The 5994-nt window shown below is 37.8% G+C and overlaps 1 non-coding gene across 1 annotated transcript; it reads left to right on the top strand.

The window, feature by feature from the left end:
* Positions 1 to 5321: 5321 nt before the first annotated feature.
* Positions 5322 to 5393, top strand: Trnap-ugg (transfer RNA proline (anticodon UGG)). The gene has a single exon. It is a non-coding gene; the product is annotated as a tRNA-Pro (tRNA).
* The last annotated feature ends 601 nt before the right edge of the window (positions 5394 to 5994 follow it).

The raw sequence follows: 5994 nt of genomic DNA on the forward strand, positions 1-5994 counted from the left end.
GTATGACTTAGAAGAAGAATTATATAGGGAAAATTGTTAGCAGTATATTTTTGGGCAGCCAGAATGCCGTTAGAGAAGATTGTGAAGCAAAACTTTTTCAGGGCGAAGAAGAGTGTAGAGATGACCTAGGCAGAGAAAGAGATAAATAAGATTACAAAGTCTTTGGTGTACAGCCTAGTCAGTTACGTTGAGAAAACTTTTAACCGAATCTTTGTAGTCGCCTCGTATGAAGAACGCGATAGAGAGGGGATCCTTTTTTGCTGATCTAGATGAAGAACGAGTTAGATAAATTTGCAAACAGAGCAACTAGTTACATAGAGAAAGTTGTCAGTAAATTGCTGGACGACCTAGAAGAATTGTGTAGGGAAAATTGTTAACAGTATATTTTCAGAGAGCCAAGATGACGTTAAAAAAGATCGTGAAGCAGAACTTTTGTAATTATGGAAGCTGTTCTTTTCTGGACGACCTTAAAGAAATTCCCAATCAGAACTTTTTGGGGAAGAATTAGAAGCACTAGCTATATAAAGAACATTGTAAACACCTTTCTAGAGAACCTAGTCAGAACACGAGATAAATAAGATTACAAACAAAATCTTTGGTGTGCAGCCTAGAAGAAGGATAAGTTGTATTGAGAAAACTTTTAACCGAATCTTTCTAGTCGCATCTTATGAAGAACTCGCTAGAGAGGGGATCCTTTTCTGCTCATCTAGGCGAAGAACAAGTTAGATAAATTTACAAAAAGGGCAGCCAGTTACATAAAAACCTAGAATAGGAATTACATAGGGAAAATAATTCTGGGTGATCGGGATGAAGATAACGAAGCAGCACTTTTTCTGGGCGAATTGGAAGAACTACTTATGTTATGTGGACGGGCTATGGGAAGAACGAGCTGCAGAAATTTTGAGACAGAACCATTTTTGAAAGCATAGAAGAACTAGTTACATTGTTAAAAGAGCTTTTCAGAGAGATTACGAACTGAATATTTCCGAACGTCTTGGAGGAAGTGGCCCCACGGTCGCGAATGTTGTTCCAACGCGTGGTTGGTGCGGTCGGTCTCTAAATAATCGCGATCGCGAATAAATTTTTCGATAATAATTAAATCCGTTGCCTCAATAAGACAAATGCGTTCGGTTCGTGTTTCTCTCGGCAAACAACGTTTCGTTATTTATCGGTATGTATGTTTTGCGAAATTATATTAATTAATGGAGCGCACGCAAAGGCAAAAACGGCGGAAATTGTAACGAACGAGTGTTCACTCGGGGGCCCTTTCCGTACAGGTGCGTCGGATTTACCATAGACGTAGATTTCGGTGAGTTTTGTTTTATGTAACATCATTTGGGCGTAAAAAGGATAAGATTGAAATATATTTCGCACCCGCCAAAAACGCGTGACGTCACGAAAAACGTCACGTCACGCTAAATAAAGAAGACTTGAAAAAATAATAAAAATTTTACAATTAAATTTAATACCTAACTTACAGCGAACCAATTTGATTAAAGTTAAATTGAAATATAAATCAAAGGAGTGTATGTACTGTCAATGATTTTTGTTTATTTTGGTGTTTGTATTGTTGTGTAATTCTGTTCTATATGTATAGATTATATATAGAAATATAGTGCTTTTACAACTGACCCCATGACTACTTAGCATTTCAGGGCCGTGTTTTCATTTTTTTCTCGCCGAAAAATGAAACGTGTACATCATGTGCCAAATAAAACGACCCACTATACGATCTGGGGGACACGAAAAAAATAAAAATATTATAATTTTGTTGATACAGGGTGTCCCAAAATTGTACCCTCCGACGTCAACTTTGTTATTTTAAACGGAACACCCTGCATATATCGACATTTTTGGAATCCTTGGTTAAAATAAAGATCACTTTCTTAAGAAAATCCTATTCGAATTTTGCATAGTTTAGGCAGAAATTGAGATTATGTGTTTTTTTTCATATTTTCATTGCCCCATATAAAAATTATGTTGTGACGCGACTGATACAGGTATTGCAACGAAAATTTAACCACAGACTAAGGAGATGATGCACAACTCAGTTTGACAGATGCGCATCAGCTTATACAGAGTGTCCCAAATAGGTGGTGCCGTTTTGGCGAATTCAATTTACCAAATTTCAAGATTTTCAAATGGAACACCCTATATTTTTATTCAAATATCAATTCTACTTTTTGAGATATTCAAGGTTAAACATAACACCCGTATAAATTCTTGTCGAATTAAAAGCTCCCCACATTAGATCACTTGTTGGCAATATTAAGTATTTTTTAAATAGCAAAGACATGATCCTACTTTTCTTAAAGATATAATACTCCATTGCTAACAATACAGATTTTATAAAACTTCCGAATTCATATTTAAAGAAACATTTGATGGTTAATTGATTGATTGAAAATACCAAATACAGGTGGAACAGGTGGACGGAGTGGCAATGGGAAGTCCATTAAGCCCGGTTATAGCCAACTTATTTATGGAACACTTTGAGGAAAAAGCGATCGAGACCTCAGAGTACAAGCCAGCAACGTGGTTCCTTCCAACAACTTGCATTCTTGGACGTACTAGTGAGGAAGCGAGGTAACAAGCTGGGCCACACAGTGTACAGAAAAGCAACCCATACGGACAGATACCTGCATGCTCTCTCCAACCATCACCCAAGTCAAAAGTATGGGGTTATCAGAACCCTGACAGAACGAACCCGAAGGATTTGCGAACCGGAGAACCTCCAGATGGAACTTGAACACCTGAAAACTGCGTTCGAGGCAAATGGCTACAGCAAGAGGGAGATCGAGAGATCAATGAACTCAAGATCATCAAGATCACGGGATACCGAAGAACGACGCTCCACCTCCCACGCATATCTGCCGTATATTCCGAGTGTCACCGACAGGATTGGCAGAGTATTGAAAAGACACGACATGAAAACAATCTTTAAGCCTAGAAAGAAGATCCAGCAGACCATCAGGTCAGCGAAGGACAAGAGGGACTCACTTTCAGCTGCAGGAGTCTACCGCATTTCGTGTTCATGCGGAAAGGTCTACATCGGAACTACCAAGAGATCAATGGGAACGAGACTTAAGGAGCATAAAGCAAGCTGCAGGCTAGGACAGACAGAGAAGTCTGCAGTAGCTGAACACGCCCTGGGCGGTGGGGAACACGGGATACACTTTGAGAGCTGTAAGTTACTAGCATCGGTCAACGGCTATCACAACAGACTAGTCAGGGAAGCCATTGAGATACAAAAACACCCCACACAATTTCAACAGAAAGGAGGAGACCCTTAGACTCAACCAAATCTGGAACCCGATCCTTAGGAACGCCCGAGCAGTACCGATCGATATCCCGAGAAAAACCGAAGCGGAACAAGCCTCGCCCACCACCAATCGGCATAAATACAACCTGCGCAGGAGAAATCGTCAGTCTACGTCCAACATCGGAGATGGAAGGACCTCTGAAGAAGCTCGCCACTCGTGCTAGCGAAACGTTAGGAAGTAATTCCAACCGACGACGGCCTTTAAACCCGAATCAAGATAATAGCTTATCAACGGGCCGCGAAAGCCTTAACCAATTTATCAACAAAAATATGTAATTAAATTTTTTAGGCTAACTAACCATTGTGACAAATTTGAATAAATCAATCTATCAGAAAAAAAGTTGACTAAAAAGTGTTCGTTAATTGGGTCCATAAAGTTTAGTTAATATTGTTCCGCTTAAAACAATAAAGAAATATCAAAATATTTAAAAATGTAGTTGGCTATGACAGTACAATCTTTTTTTTAGGCATTAAAGTTCATTGTTGTGATGTTTTTCGTTAGTATATATTTTATTTGGATTTTAAATAAGTAACAGTTTTTTGGTTAACCTATAAACTGTAATTATTTATTTTTGTTATTATGTATTTTCAATCAAGCTCGATAATTAAATTAAATGTTTGTTTCAATTTAATTCTGAAGTTTTTTAAATCTAACTAAATAGAGTCGATTTTTCTCCGCATATTAATGGACACCCTGTATGATTAGCAATAGGGTTTATTCGTATATCCGGAGTATTACATCTTTAAAAGAAATAGTATCGTGATATTTAAAAAATCAGTATTAAATTATTGTTGAATTTAAAGTTGCCCACATTAGTTGTTGGCAATATTAGGTAATATTGGCAACAAGTGACCTAATGTAGGTAACTTCGTCCACTTCGTCTTCAAATTCTGCATTGTTTTCCGTATCTTCTTCCAACAGGAGAACATCTGCTGCATTCCACGGTCTCCACATTTTAAACTGTTAAGAAACAGGATTTTAAGATTCTAATAAATATTTATCTGTATTGTTATGACGTACTGTTATCTGCCGCGAATATAATATATACTCTGTTGTAGTTTACAATTCGAAGAACTATGTAGAAGACACAAAAATACGAGACGAAGAATGTTGTTAATTGACAGGCACACAAGGCAAAAGTGATTATTTTGAAACCTACCTGTAAGTTAAACAGAGCACAGTCAAAACAGCCTCACAGGCACAACGCTCGAGAATCAAGTACATAAATACGTACTTACTTCAAGGATCACAGTCAAATACCTCCGTAATATATACGAAGATATTGCAATTTAGATTAAACTCTGATGTTAAAATAAACGATTGTACTTATTCGAAAATACCCCGCAGCATCAATGCTTAATCAAATTTAAAACGATCCATTTATGTTTCAAATGAAAATTTCAAGCTTCCACAAATATTGGTTACCGTCCATTTCAGGCAAGACCTACTTAATGCAGAATGAATATCTATTGGGATGGCTTTTACCACGGTCCCGCGAAGGTCTACTGAAAAATACTTAAGACGCCAAAGCAATAAATGCACTATATTTTTGGTCGTACTATACCAAATTTTATGGTCTCAACTTCACATGGTCGCCGACAGTGTTTAGAAAGAAAATTGAGCACACGAAATACAAATACCCAAAGACGGGCGATAAACATTAAACCGCAGAGTCACGCGGTTTGAGCCGAATTCCGGAACATTCCACTGCTCGTTGTTATCGCTCCCGTTGACGTCGTCAACTCGCGCGTTTATAAGCGAAAAAGCGAAAAAATCGCAAGTCAAAGTGGCGCGCGATGGCCGATTCGGTTCAAACAGGTTTTAAAATCAATTTAAGTCGCCATCCGCGGCACCGATAATCAATTAATAACAAGCAAACGCTCAACTTTCGACCCGCAAAACGAATCAATTATCCGCTTAAAATTTTCCGTTGCAATGTAGAACAATTTAGCGAGCGTAAACAGTTGAATTAGTACATCGAAGAAAAAATATCATCGCGGCTCAATGGTCTAGGGGTATGATTCTCGCTTTGGGTGCGAGAGGTCCCGGGTTCAAATCCCGGTTGAGCCCAGACTTTTTTTTTCGTTTTAACGATATTTTCTATGAGAAAACGCTAAGAACGAATTCTCCGATCTTCTATTATAATTATGTCAAAAATCACATTGCAATACACAGCAGCATCAGGCATAGTAACTAAAATAGCGTTTACGAAAAAAAAATCAGATCACAAATGTTTTAACGAAATTTGTAAAGAGATGAATCTACGTTACCACTTTTGTTTAATATTTCGTCATTTTTTCTATTAACCGTGCTAGTCAAAACTTTAAACAAAAAGATTTAAATTTGTCTCAACCTTAAAATTAGACATTTGTTTTCAAAATTTCCGCATTATGCGCCTTGTATTAATTTAGCAATTGTTTTTTTCAAATTTCTATGGGCGTCCCTTATCTAAACTTGTAACGACAATAACTCGATATCGCAGTATGCAACCAGTTATACGCCGACGAATTTTGTTTTACTCACTGTTTTCGTTTGGAATTTCGTACGCACAAACATTTGAGTTCGCCCGGTATACACTCGCCTAATTGAAAAGACAGTCGACGGGGACAACAAACAAGAAAGGAAACCCGTTCGGCGCGAGAGCAGTTAAATCCAGGCCTGAATATTTGTC

The sequence above is a fragment of the Cylas formicarius genome, unplaced genomic scaffold, assembly GCF_029955315.1.
Source record: "Cylas formicarius isolate icCylForm1 unplaced genomic scaffold, icCylForm1.1 PGA_scaffold_2__14_contigs__length_35257938, whole genome shotgun sequence".
Classification (NCBI taxonomy): Eukaryota; Metazoa; Arthropoda; class Insecta; order Coleoptera; family Brentidae; genus Cylas; species Cylas formicarius.